This window comes from Agrilus planipennis, unplaced genomic scaffold (genome assembly GCF_000699045.2).
Source record: "Agrilus planipennis isolate EAB-ADULT unplaced genomic scaffold, Apla_2.0 scaffold55, whole genome shotgun sequence".
In the NCBI taxonomy this organism is placed as follows: domain Eukaryota; kingdom Metazoa; phylum Arthropoda; class Insecta; order Coleoptera; family Buprestidae; genus Agrilus; species Agrilus planipennis.
In genome coordinates, this window is record NW_020438918.1 from 1387729 (window position 1) to 1403269 (window position 15541).

Sequence of the window (15541 nt, forward strand, 5' to 3'; positions counted from 1 at the left end):
TCCGGGGTTGGTCGAAAACGTTTCGTTATTGGACTATTGCTACCCTTATTTGCATTAAAACGTAAATTAGTATTACGCAGAAATAAAATGAATCTAACAATTATTTCGTCCCCAAGTTTGTAATTCCATCGCACTACTTAATTGTCTGTATGACGTGAAGATGATACAGATCGAAAATGCGCTCCACGTCTCGTGTGACGGTTTTGAAAGATTACTGACCAAAAACTTTTGTATTGGTACGTGCTTATAAGTTTGACAAATCGATATCCTTATGACAAATCTACAAACTCTGTATTTTGAAGAGACATTTCTTTAGACTGCATTTATTTATCCATAAACATAAATAATAGAGATTAAAATAACTTTCAAAGAACACCCTCCTCTTAAAAACGTCCAAACTAATACATAAATTTAAGGTTCTAAACTGACACAGGGATATTTTAGAAAGAGGTGGCAACCTTGTAGGAAACAAAAAAAACCAAGAAGAAGTAAATATTTGCACACTCTAAAGTGATTTTCATTCATTCCGGATCTGATATATCACACAAAGATATACACAAATACTAGATAATTAGTAGCATCAGTGAAATATTTCTTTTATATATTTTTGTTCATTCATCATCTGTTATTTGTTAGTTTACCTAAATTAAGTGTTTCTCAAGACGTTTACATTAAAGCTAATTTAACATTTTAAGCTTGTATTTAGTAATCAATGTGCAGTTAAATAGTGCATTATTTCAACATAACGTCAGTCATTGGAGTAGGTCAGTGTGTCACTGAACAATAGGTGTTGTTACAACGGGACTTGATACTTATTTGCGTGCCGTTAAAGACAAAGCTCTGATTTCTTGGAAGACAACCCCCACAATAGTTCACGCGACAGATAATAGTACGTACGACAGTGTGGCAAATTAAAAAAAAAAGCTGCTGTACCCTTATCATTTGCAGCGAGTACAAGATTTACAGGAAACTGATTTACAGCCGCAGGTGGATTTGTGTTAGTCATTTCGACCTAATGGAGTTGAAAAGCTCAATTTTTCCAGAGGGTTTCGTTTACAGACGAAAATTTCTTTAGGAGAGACGGAATTTTGAGTGTACTAGCGTAGTACTCAGTTTCTGATGTTTGGACAACCTGTTTACATTCTCCATCGATGTAGCTGTTCTTCTAATCCTTATTGCAATTCGTTATAATAATATCTACGTTGCCTTTTCACACACAGGGCCGGCTTAAGATTGTAACTCACTGTAGACATCTCTGAATTTTTATTATCCCTTAATTAGCCTGCCGTACACCAAGCGATTCTCTATTGTACCTAATTAACACCCTCTAAAGTCTCGGATAAACCCCGATTTATTAAAATTGTGTAAAATGCCAGTAAGTGTGGGGATTCAGTATGTAAAGATGCTGAGGAATTTCTCATCTCAACATCTGCAAGAACTAAATTAATGTTGTGCTTACATCGCCTTGAGTAGAAGACGGGTTTAATGCAAGAGAATTTACGGGTTTGCATAAGCCCGGAAATTGTGTTTAATGTCCTGTAGGTGCATGTTTACAACCGACGCGCGTGCACGGTACATAAGGAAACGTCCAATTTCTGGAGTTGTTCGTCAGCAATTTTTCTTCTGCGAGGAGTATGCCCGAGATGTTGCGGTTGACGTCACTGCACTGACGTCCTTGAGGCTTGCGAAAAATCGCTGGCGAAAGAATCGCTAAAGTGGAACGCACAAGTGCACGGCAAGTATAAATAGTGCACAAAAGTGTACCCAAGCAGAAAAGGACGACTAAGGCACCGTTAGGAATTTTGCTGCATTTTTCGCAGCAGTATACAAGTATATGATAATTCACACTGGCAAGGACTGCATTTGTTTTTTGAAACATTATTTATGTACATCGATGACCATAGTTGTTATGTGTAATGTTTTGCTAGTAATTATAGGCGTAGTTTTGTATATATTTTTAAGGACCTTTTACACTGAGCGTACAAAGACTGTTCAATATGTCTTCAGCCGTAGTATGTAGAACCTCTTTACTATTTTTACACTTTTTATAAAATTACTGATCGTGTTTTAGACCACTTATGGTACCCTTTCTCGTTTCGGCACGAAATGTATTTCTAAAGTCAAACTCTAAAGCAAAGTTTTTTGTAGGGATAGATATACAGGGGATAAATAAATGGAAACGGTATTGACAAAACAGTATTGTATGAAAATAAATAAAAGTAAAACAAAAATAGTAGTATGTGAGGGAAGAAAAAGTAGGGAAACAGCGAATATAAAGATAGAAAACGAAAAATTAGAAGTGGCTGATTTTAGGTATCTATGAAGTCAGATAAGTCAGGACCGAAGAAGTAGTAGGGATATAAAGCAGAGGATAGCGCAGGGTCGAGTTGCTTTCAATAAAAAGAAGTCACTTCTATGCTCGCGAAAGGTTGATTTAGAAATTCAAAAAAGATACTTAAAGGTGTATGTTTGGAGCGGCGGCGTTGCACAGGTGCGAAACATGAACGGTGGGCGTGGCGGAAAAGAAAAGATTAGAAGCGTTGGAAATGTGGTGTTACAGGCGAATGATGAGGATACTGTGGATAGAGAAGGTTAGAAATGGAGAGGTATTAGAAATAATAGAAGAACAGAGGACTCTATGGAAGTCAATAAGGAATAGGCGAGATAGATTAGTAGGACAGCTTTTCAGGCATATTAAAGGCAGAAACGAGTTAGGAGGGGTCGAGGTTGGCCTAGATTAGATTACTGTTTGCAAATAGTTAAGGATGTGGGTTGTTGTAGCTTTAAGGAAATGCGAAGATTAGCTCAGAATAGGAAAGAGTGGAGGTGCGTATCGAACCAGTCTTAAGACTGACGACCTTAGGATGATGAACGTTTGATTGAAATATAGAAGCACATTAATTTTTTTGCGATATTTTCTACTTATTTCAAGGTCCTTGTACCATTTTATTCGCTAAAAGTTCATGAGTTGGAGCAAGGGTCAATTTGTGCATTACAAGAAGGGTAAATTTCTTAATTTTTAAAGATATCGACACTATTTTTTTGAAACTCATGACAAGCTCGCACAAATGACAGAAAATTTCAGCATTTGAGACAATTTATTATTGTGTCGGTCTATATTACCAAGACCAATACCATCACTGTCTATTTAGTTTGTCCGAAATCCTGATGCACTGAAGCAACTCTAATAAGGTCATAATTGAACTCTGTGTCCTAGTTTACTGATCCATGTTAACCAGTGTGTTATTGATATAAATATGTAAAAGATCATTTTCTTTTAATACGATTTCTAACTATGGTTGTTATCAATTTGCCCTTTAACCGCCGTAGAGTAGCAAAGCGTCCAGAATTAGTGCATTTGTGCTAGAATAGAATAGTTCCTGAGAGTCATAACGTTTGCCTTCGATGAATAGACATTCACTTGATGTTTTGCTTTATAACTGAATAGTTTTCCGGCGCATCTCGTCGGGATAAAGTCGTCACAAGCAATTTCGGAAACGACGTCGGAAAATTCCGATCGTGTTTACCGCTTCAGAGCGTATTCTCTTTATCGCGATCGTTTTCTATACCGCAATAAGTGAATGTCTGTCGTAAGCGAAATGTTTGAAAAGCAAAATGTTTACGATGCGATAATCCCAACACTGAGGCCGCAATGGATCCAGATAAAACCCTAACCCACCTTTTTTCCGTTCTTACCCTTGTATAAAAAACTAAAGAAGGGATATTCGAAGATTGGAGGCGTTTTATCCGAAAAAGAAACTTAGACGTGGAAGATAATGGAAGTCAAAGCCAAAACAAGTACAAAGGATTGTTATTCTGAACAATGTTTGACTTCCAGTGCTTCAGCGTTGAGTTAAGGATCCTTTCAGATTCGGCTTTTTGTTAAATTATTGATTATGGATGTCTGTAACACCAATATTAATTTGAAAATTCATTCTCAATTTTTATACACCATAAGTTAACTCAAATTAAAAGTGCGTAAAGCCAAAGGTCCTGGATTGGACTCCTGGCGAGGGTGCGACAACAACAAATTTTTCTTCATTAATTTGAGGTAACTTATAATGTAGGTATAAAAATTGAAAATTAATTCAAATTAATACAAAAAATTTTCAAATTAACACCAACCCTACAGGCATTTACCTACTCTTAATAAATCATTTTTCTTAAATGGGATGTTTATGTACAAGCGACACACTGCTTATCGGTCAAGAAGGTCAAGCCAGAGTAAATATATAATTTAATAAAAATGTCATCTTCGAAATTTGAAAGATGGTACACCTAGATAGCAATATTGAATAATAATGTAATTGTATCTAAACCATGCCCTGTAAAACGGTGGTCAGCGACAGTAGTTTTTGCCGAATAATGGCATCAAAATAGAAAGTTGGTTTAAAAAGTATCGAACAGGGTAAAACAGATTCTTTATTGTAAAAGCAATCACCAAGCTATCGTCTTATGTATAAGTTGTTTTAAGGGTGGGTTGTTGTTGCCAATACATTATATTATTCAGATTTTGTGGTCTAAACAACATAAATCTATTAATATTAACAAAACTTTCCACGAAGAAGCCTTACATTCAAGGCTTTTACTCTATCCCTTGACATTACAAAAATTTGTAGCATGAATCTGATTACGTAAAATGATGATGATTATTTAATATTTAAAAATTGTCTGACGTAGAAGAACACGTACAAAATACGTAGAACACTAATTGTAAAAAAATACTACTATCGCTTACTTTCGTTGAAGAACTAGCTAATACGTATAATAGTTCGCTGATAATTGCAAATAATATTGTTGCAAACATCACAACGAACACATTTTAACACTTAATCTTTCAAGAGTCTCTTGAAGCACTGATTATTATAAACAATTAGACGAGAATGGTTCTGATAAGATACACCCAATTTGCCGACAAACAGAAGGAATCATTTTAAAAAATTAATGACGGAATAATAAACACTTCAAATGACAATTCGTATGAAAATATTCATTTTGCAAATTCAACAGCAACAACGTGGTTTTTGAGGAAATATCTAATCATTTAAAATGACCTCCAGATTTATTTATTTTGTTACTGCTGTGCAATGGAATCTAGACTTATTGTTTACTCATATGATAAAGTAAAAACAATACAATCACAAAAGATGAAAAATTGTGAAATCCCTCAGTAAATTATTAATCACAAAATTAAAAATTCCAGAGGACTGAATATAAACTATTACTGTAATAGTAGTTAATATGGTATACAAGATAATTTTATGTGAAATAATGAGGAAGACTATCATCATTATCATCATAAGGTCGTCAGTCCTAAGACTGGTTGGACACGCACCTCTACTCTTTCCTATCCTGAGCTAATCTTCGCATTTCCCTATAACTAGAACAACCCATATCCTTAACTATATTTGCGAACAGTAATCTAATCTAGGTCTACCTCTACGCCTTCTAACTCCCGTTTCTGCCTCTAATAGGTTTCTGACTAAACTTTCATCCCTGAAAAGGTATCCTACCAACCTATCTCGCCTATTTCTTATTGAGTCCTCTGTTCTCCTATTCTTTCTAATTCCTCTTCATATCTAACCTTCTTTATCCACGGTATCCTCATCATTCGCCTGTAACACCCCATTTGAAATGCTTCTAACCTTTTCTTTTCCGCCGCGCTCACTGTCCATGTTTCGCACCCGTACAGCGTCATGCTCCTAACATACACCTTTAACAACCTTTTTCGAATTTCTAAATTAACCGCTCGCGAGCACAGAAGTAACTATTCTGAATTAATTAGTTTACTTTTGGTGTAAAAATACTGTTAATGTAGATATAATGTCATACATCACTTAACTTAATTTTTATTTCAATTATATCTAAATTTGTTTTCTTCAAATAAATTTGCTCTACCTGACAATCGAAAATATAAAAAGGGCTATCTCTACAAAATGTCACACACACATAACGACTTTTGCTCAATAAAAGATAAATGAAATCTGAAACGCAATAAGAAAATTTCAATTTTAAAAATGTCAAAGCTATAAAAAATAAGGCCGTAACATAAAATAGCAAATCATATTACACAAATGCTGAAAGGGAGATTGGTAGAAAGGAACATTCTAAGCGATTCCTGATGACTTTAATGTAGTAGGTGTGTACAATATAGGTAGGTACGGTTATCTTTTTATTGTTATCTACAATATTGATAGGATAAGACATTAAATATAACGATTTTCAAAAACAACAGCGGAAGTTTGAACAAAAAGGAATAGTTTTATATTTAAGTTTTCTCAAAACGTGCATATTAGATAACGATCAATAAATTGAATGTTTACAATTTCAAGGCACTTTGAATTAAAAAAAAGATATTTAAGGGACTTTTTAGACAATTATTTCCATTATCTTTGACTACATGGTATGGCTCACACTTTCATTTGTACAGAAGGGTTGAAAATAAATGTATGTAAATATATTATCAACAATAGTGACAAAGAATTAAGTAATTTCATTAAAGTTAATTATAAAATTATTAACTCACTCACACTCTGACATATAAAGCTGTAACCATTATATACTTTTTTGAAGTACGTTCCGTATAACATATGAAATGATTTAATCTCGTTAAACAATTCTTGTAGCACTCAAAAACCTAATTAGTGTAAATGATGCTGCTAGCCTACACAAAGGGCATATTCATAAATTTCGACAATGACGAGAACGCAAACTGACTTTTACCTAAATAGATTTTCGTGTTTAAAAATGTTTGTGTTGGAATGAAAAAGGTTGAAGATCCTTTTTAACTGACACATTACATACGCCAGTAGAATATCCATTAAAATCATTTGGTGGATAACACCAAAGAACCTACAGACAGTTCTTTTTCGTGTTGGCGATTTTTCGTTTGCTTTATCATAAACCCGATATTAAGTGTCCATGCTCCTTAAAATTGTTAGACAACATTTTCAATTAAATAATTTGGAAAATTCTTCAAGTTAAGAAAACAATATACAAAAGCCTTTTTATTTTTTTAATGTATTATCAGAGAAGATAGCTACACAAATTTGCATTACAACCATGTACCTACGCTAGAACAATGGACATTAGCACACTATTATGTATTTATATAATATTTATTTAACAGTAGTGAATTACAAGCGGCATCCAAAGGACAAAAACTCATCCATCCACGTCCGAGGTAATAACAAAATAAATCTCGGTTGTGAAATACGTAATACGCTTCGGAGTGGTACGGTGGTGGTGTTGGTTACCCATCTATATCCTACCACGCTTCGAAGATAAGAGTTTCAGAAATAACATAATTTTCTCGTTCGTATTACTGACAAAGAGAGTAGGTGGGGGCTATGTAGAGGCATAAGAAACTATAAATCTTAGAAGAAAATTGATTGAGCCAAAAACATCTACTGCTACCGCGTGCCCAACTCGCCGGGAGAATACGCTGCACAGCGGCAACAAATGGGATATCGAAGGGAAAAGGGCCATATGTATTCTTAATAAGATATACCCATGTATGAGCAGGATATATAGGCACATCTGACTCGATACCGGAGATGTGAAGAATTATTTTGACTTATTTGAAATAGAAAATGCAAAATACGATACGATTCGCTACTTCCAATGCAAAATAGATATTCTACTTTATTAATAAAATTATTCTACAGTCCAATATACAGTTTATCTAGGGAAAAATGGCATAATTTAGTTTTTTTAAGGTAACATTATCATAATCAAAAGAATTCTTTAAATATATTATTTGTCATTTAAAAAAATAACAACTAACCACCCCCCTTTGGTAAAGTATGCCGAAAATGTTAGTATATAGCCTTCTAATATAGATCAATAATGGGAATTCCAGAAAAATACCATGTTGCTTGTGAAATCTTTAGTAACCCCATGTTAGTTTCTGCAGGATGTATGAATTTGTTACTCTACCATCTCGTTCCTGAGAATATTTTTGTGGTAGATACACGTGAATTGCAATAGTGAATTAGATTTGCACTGACAGAAATGCATTCAACGTAATGGGAAATTGGAAGAAGAAAAGAGAAACAGAAGGCGCAATAGGGCCATCAATTATTCGACAAGGTTATATTGCTGCAGATAATTCCTGAATATATGATGACATGCCCCATATCAACGGCCACGGAAGTAATAATTCAATCCGTCTACTACCCGAAGGCGCATCAAATTTTCTATCTCCTTTTACTCCCGGCAAGATGCATTAGCACCAATCTCTCGTACAAAATTTCAATTTGATTAATGCACAATTCAGGGTTATATTGACCGTGGGAATGTGTTTGAGCTTTGTGCATTGTTTACTTATTTCCCAATTCGATTTTAACGCGAATAAACAGGGCTAAGTAATGGTTTTCGACGTATAAATAGGTAAACTCTTTAGTATCAATTATATTTTGCAGGATGCTTCCTAATTGTTTCTGGAAACTTCTCGCAAGTGTGTTTATCGTGAAATCTGGGCACATGAACGATGCCGCCGGTATCGATCGCCTGCGGCATCCGTCCACAAGAATATGTCAGGTGTAAAGTGTAAATTCTACATATACGACTAAACTACGCATAAAATTTTCTGAAAATTACTTTGTCAACTTAATGTGTGTCACTGTATCTGTTTTTCTAATATGTTAGTGCATTGCAAATATGCTGTGATTGTAAAATCAATTTCAATAACGTTTATAATGAGAAATCATAACTTTGCCTTTGTATTTTCAAAAAGATTATAAATAATAATAATTAATAATCATAAACAAGCACTTTTCTATAAAGGATTTCGAAAGTCATTCTTAGTTTTCCTATAATCGAATGCTACCAATTCCTTTCAAATTTGAATTTGAAGATGTTTTAAACTGTCAGAGGCAACTTAACAAATTCTTTTTGCAGTTTAAGAGACTTCTTTTAAATTGAGCTTTATGGAACGGGCGCCATTGCAGCATGTTGAATAGGAAGTAAAAGAAAAGCTGAACAATATATGAATTAATATTGGTATCAGTTCATAAGTTATATTTTAGGAATAAACCTATAAGAAAAGTAAACTACTAAAAACTTTTTCTCATTAAGCTCACTGAACCACAGTCAAAGCTGAAATTCGGAAAATTTTCATTACGAAAATCAATGGACAACTCCAAAAAAAGAAGAAAATAATAATGGGAACTATAGAGTTGGTACTCATACTCTTTGAGTCGTTAGGCCACACATTAGAAATTTACATTGGCTACTGCGACGCTCTATAATGCCACAAAGGAACGAATTTTATTTTATCGTTTCGCAAGCCCTAACGATTTAGTATTATTTTTAGTCATTATTGATTTTCGCTGTTTATCGTCAGAATGTATCTGTAGGTCTAAGAATTCTATTTTTAAGAATTCCAACTAATTATAACTAAATATTTTAGTGTTATATATGGTGTTGAAATGATATTTAACAGTAATTTCAAAAAGACGTGTTTTCGTGGTACTGAGTTCTTTTCAAACGCGATGGTATTTGAAACGAGAAGTTGCAGACTCGCTTGTCGGTTCTATTTCAGATTACAGGCAAGTTGATTAAAACTGGGAGTGATGTATTAGGAAAAACGTCACAAACAAACACAAACCATGTCAGCGATGCAACTTGTAAGCGACAATGCTGCACGTTCTAATTTGGAACATTTGTTGCATCTCCGTTATTACTATCGTAGAAATTCCTCTTTGGACAAACTGTCATTGCGAATATCGTGGCTTACATTTTCATTACGACTACAGGCATATAATGCAGTTCCTCTTCTGTGACTGCATTTTTAAATATAGCGCATATAATAACAGCGAATGCATATGCGGGTATTCGCGGTTACTATTTGACATTCGAATAATTAAAAATATCGAGATGTTTTCAGTTGATTCATCATCATCATGAAAAGGTCGCATTTCCCCAAAAACCAGAACATACCACATCAATTTAATTAATCGAATCTAGGTCTACCTCTAACTCCTGTTTCGGCCTCTAATATGTCTGAGTAGACCTTCATGCCTGAGAAGGTGTCCTACCAACCTATCTTGCCTATTTCTTACTGACTTCCATATAGTTCTGTGTTCTCCTATTCTTTCTAATACGTCTTCACTTCTAACATTCTTTATCCACGGTATCCTCATCATTCGCCTATAACAGCACATTTCTAACGCTTCTAACCTTTTCTTTTCCGCCGCGTCCACCGTCCATGTTTCGCACCCGTACAGCGCTGCGCTCCAAACATACATCTTTTTTGAATTTCTAAATTAATCGTTCGCGATCATAGAATTGACTCCTTTTTATTGAAAGCGACTCGACCCTGCGCTTTCCTCTGCTTTATATCCCTACACCCCTTTCCTCCTGATTCATCTAACTTCCTAGATACCTAAAATCAGCTACTTCCTCTAATTTTTCGTCTGCTTTCTATATATTTGCTCTTTCCCTACTTTTTCTTCTCTTGAATGCCTTTGTTTTACTTTTATTTATTTTCATACAATACTGTTGTGTCAATACCGCTTCCATTTTATCTAAACCTATCTCTAATCTAACGCCTCCTTGTTAGATGATAATATTGCTATCATCTGTAAATCTAAGCATCTTTTTAAAATATCGCTTTAAAGTTATTTTGGGCCATTGCCCAGCTGTTTTCAGACAGCACTAGTATTTATATTTTTCAGATTTCAGCGAAAAATTACTACAATTTTTGAATGATTTTTTTTTTGTAGGTAGACGTCAACAGAAGCCATAATTTCATAAACATTGGCATCTTTTGCGGTTTTTAATTTGTTTTGGCAAAAGTTATCGATTGATTTCAATTGTTTGGCCTTCGATGTATTCCTGTTTTCGGCCGCTATCACGTACCTACTATTATTGTATTTCATGGAATAGATTTCGGCACCAATTTGCATTTGTTTTTTCATCCGAATGGTATGGATCGATTTTGTCCAAAATATAAAGTACATAACTATACATAATTTCTACAGCAATAACAAATTTTTCTCATTAATTTGGAGTAGTCTGTAGACGATAGAAACTCAATTTCACATTGTTTTATAATTACTAGGTATATAGGGTTATTATCGTAACAAAAAACACTAATATCAATTTAAAGTTATTTCACAGTTTGTTGGTGTTTGAGCCTAACTAGCAATAAAAGAAACAGAATGACAAAATTAATAGATGAAGAATGTGACTCAAAATAACTGTGGCCGGGTAGGTACTATAGTATTTTCTTATAAAAAATTAAAGTTTAACCGCTTTTGTACACCTGCCAAGTTCGCACTGCTGGTTCGACAAACTATAACCATATCTCAAATGCTAACGGCCATTAAATACACAGGTTGGTCTAGACGGTTCGTTTATTAGTTCAAAACACTTTTTTTCTGGGACGTCAGTCTTGAATTTTCCCATTCATTATGTGGAAAATGCAATTTCCCCGACAGATTTACCGGTCGCAATAATGGTTTTGCTCTCGCTCAAGGTAAAGACGATACCCTCCTTCTCGATGTAAATAAAGCGATAGAGGAATACAGATTTACATCGTGCCTACCTCGAAAATCATAAAAATACTGCCAGAAATATATTATTTCATACCTATAAATTGAATGTTTCAATAAAAACAGCATGCGTACTCCTATACACGCGAAAGAAGGAGTTATTTCCATTACGTAATTAAATATTACGGCGTATATACGAAATCGCCTCAGTTTACGAACAACAGCGACCGCCGAGACCAGATCCACTGGCTTTGATCGCGCACCAGAACTCGAATTTGCAATTTCGCAAAAAAACAATTACCTACCAAATTCTTATGCATCGAATTAGTGTTGGGATTTTTTTTAGAGGTTTTTGGAAAGTTATGACAGATAAAATCTTAATCCTACCTAGTAATACTAATCTAAAACATTTATTGTGAACGAAAGGGATAGAATACGTAAACAAGTGTAAGTTGTAGATTATAATATGAAAAAGAAGTTGTAATAAAGCAAACGGATTCTGAAGAAATAATTGATACTCCATTTCAACAGTTTAGATCACTATCTATTAAAAAAAAATATTAAAATTTTCGAATGGTGTAAGTTGAGAGCAGCTTTCAGAACACGAACGGCCTTATTTAAGGGTCTTGAATAGTTTTTGTTATATTATTTTCTTGTATTTATTATAGATATGTAATATAAACAAAATGAATGTTAGTTAATAAATAAACAATTGAAAAAATCCAAAAACTTTAAAAAAATTTCATACGCATATGAAAAATATTTCAAATTTCGAATAATTTGGTATGATTAAATATGTAGGTAATAAATAAGTGACATTAGAATGACATATTAAGTATGATTTGTATTTTGACCAGATCTTTTTGATGTTATCAATCGTTCAGGTTTAGAACTTTGGTTCAAGAGTTTGTTTGTTCTCCCGCGCGAGCCATATCATTGTGTTTGGCTGAAAGCTCAAGATTTATGTCCGGCCAACTCTTGCTCTTGTAAAAAGTCCGTTGCGGTTACGGTTAAAGGTAACTACGCTAAGGGCAATATTCGAACTTGGTTGATTTATGAACTAGACCGTTCTATACATAATACATTATAAGTGCAGGAACGTACATCACAAAGTTCGTTACTCTACAAGAATTCTCAGCTTTTCAAATTAATCATCAATTCCGATTTCTTGTCCTACGATAATATCTGGGATCAAATTGCTGGACCAAAAAAAAATCAGTTCAGTATCAATTTATTCCACGCAAATTACAATAATTTAACGATATATTCTTAAGATTCTGCATGAGCACTAAAAATAATTAAATTTTGATTTTCCTGCCAATAAATCGATACGAGAATAATACAATAACAATACTAGACGTGAGTACCAACATAATGCCACAAAAAAATCGAAAATCGAATATACTTAATCCGCGTAAATTCAAAACTCGCGATACTTTTTGAACAAACCTCGTATAATGTTGTACGATTTCAGCAAACTGGTTCATACAGTAACCGAAAAAAAACCACCCTGTATTAATGCGTTTCATCACATCTGATATTATTGCCCAACGATTGACAAATGTGTATAAGTGCAATCTATATTTCGTCCCCAATATTGTTCAAAGAAGACTTAAGCAGATCAAAATGTCATCGAAGATACTAAGGGCAACAGGCTCCGAACTGTTTCTAGTTAGAAAGAAATAGAACATTAAAATTTTTATTTTCATTTAATTTTTGTTTCGTGTTAATAATAATAAATAACGTAATATATGAAATCCCATGCTCTTTAAAACCTTCAGTTATGTTTATATGATTAATAACAAAATTGGACATTGCAATGCCAACATGTCAATTAGAGTCGAAAAAGGAGATACATTTCAACAAAGCATTAGGCAGAGGGACGCGATGTATTAGGGGTGTCAGACGGACAGGTCGATCAATTTGAATTTACGAACTGGATTTTTGATGGAGAAGCTTCAAGCCCGCGATTACACACAAAGGTGAAGTGATACATCATCGTTATTAGACTTGCATGTTTTAACATGGGTTCGACTCTGTAATAATGTCATTAATCATTCGAATGAATGGGCAAAGGTGAAGCAGAGAGAATAAAGTGTCTGCCGATATTATGTAAAAAAAAATCACCCTTGCCGCTATTGTTTTTATTTTTTTTACCAAGTGAATGCCGCCATGTAACATGGTTTTCTGATGGAATTGGGTCAAGAAATTAACAAATTAACAGGAATATAATAAACAGATCCTCATATTTACCTACGGTAACTTAAAAGGTTCGTTTTCTTTTATTTTGTTTTTGTTTCAATATCTCATTGCTCTCAACTCTACACCCCTCACAAACCTGACAAGATGCTGCAGGATTTTAAAGTAATCCCACTGATTGCAGCGCATCCTGATTAATTTTTTTTATTCTCTACTTTTTTGCCGCACATTTCCTATATTTCCCAAAACAGCACCTTTAAACCAAAGAAATTTAGTTGGTACAAAAACTGAAGGCCTATTTTTAGTTATTCACAACTATTGAAATAAATTTTAGAAGTTCACGAATTTATTAAACAAAATAAACTTAATTCGGAATTATTCAGAAGTATTAAAAGGAATTATCTGAGATATGTGAATTCTTAACAGATACCGAAAATCAGTCCGTTCTTCCAGGGGCGCAACAAGGGGGGTCCACGGGTGCCCGGCCATCCACTCGATCGGGTTGGGCACCCAATCAATTCCAGTAGATTCAGATAATAACCCAACTTGAAAGTTCGGTTCAAATACTTAAAGCTCGTAAATGAGCAGTCGAACTCGATCTTTTCAAGTACATATTTTAATTCAATACATTGGTGACCTTTTTTTTTAGTCATTTATAGTATTATGATGAAAGCACCCAGTCAAACTGTAACGTTGTTGCGCCCCTGAGAATTTTTCTTTTCCTATATGTAGCCCTTTCTTTACTTTTTCTTCCCTTACATAAAATTACTGCTATAGAAGAATTGATTGTTTTAAATTGAACAAAATAAAGCAGTTTACAAAAATTTATTTCAGATTAAACCTACAAAAGTAGTATTTAAGTAGTTTAATCAGAATGTAATAAAACTTTTTGGGAGATTTACGATTACATGTAAAAAATTTATTATAGTCGCAACGTAATGGAGGAAACGTCACATCTTGTTGGCCCCTTTTTTATATATTTATGATGATTCACAACACACGCACGCAATCTCATCCCATATGGTATTATATATTAGGGTAAACACCATCGTTTACCGAGCAGAAACGTCGTGGGACGAAGAGAAAGAAAACGAAACGCCTTGACGTTTTTTGTGTATGATTTAGTGCCTACACCTAACTTTTTGACCGTAATAGAAACAGAACGTGCGTTTATAAAGGATCGTCTCGCATTCCTGCGCCCGTTCCCCAAGGAATACGCAGACTTCCCCCAGGTTCTAAAGGTGGCCTAATAAGTGCTCCTTAAATTCTACCGAAATTCCTTCAGAGAAACTATTTTAGTGTAACAATGACGCAAAGTATGATTTATATTTAACAGAGAGGGATGTTATTGAGGGTATGCTTTTCTTTTGGAGAGTTAACAGGATGAAGTTAGCAGCGAGCACGAACTAAATTAGTTAATTCCTATAATTATCTAAAGCAAATCATTTAAGTGACAATTCATGGTCTACTTTACATTCATTGTAGACTTAGAAATACTTCTAACTCATGAGAATTTTAAAAATCCTGATGTAACTTGCTGCATTATGTAGAGGCGTGTTTGATGAAACTTTTTTAATTTTTACAAAAGCTACAACTTTTGCCAATTTAAGACAGCAGCCAATATGTTACCCTTAACAGTTCCCACAGTGCACATTAAACTAAAACAAATTTTGCGATTATTGTACTACAAGTTTCTGCTTCTGACACAATTTGTTACCAATGCTATCTCAAGATACGTGCACAATTTACTAGGAGTTCTGACTTTAATAATATTTTCAAAGTTGTGTTGGTTAAGAAACATTTGTGTTACCTAATTATAGAAACTGGCTTGCCATTTGAACAGA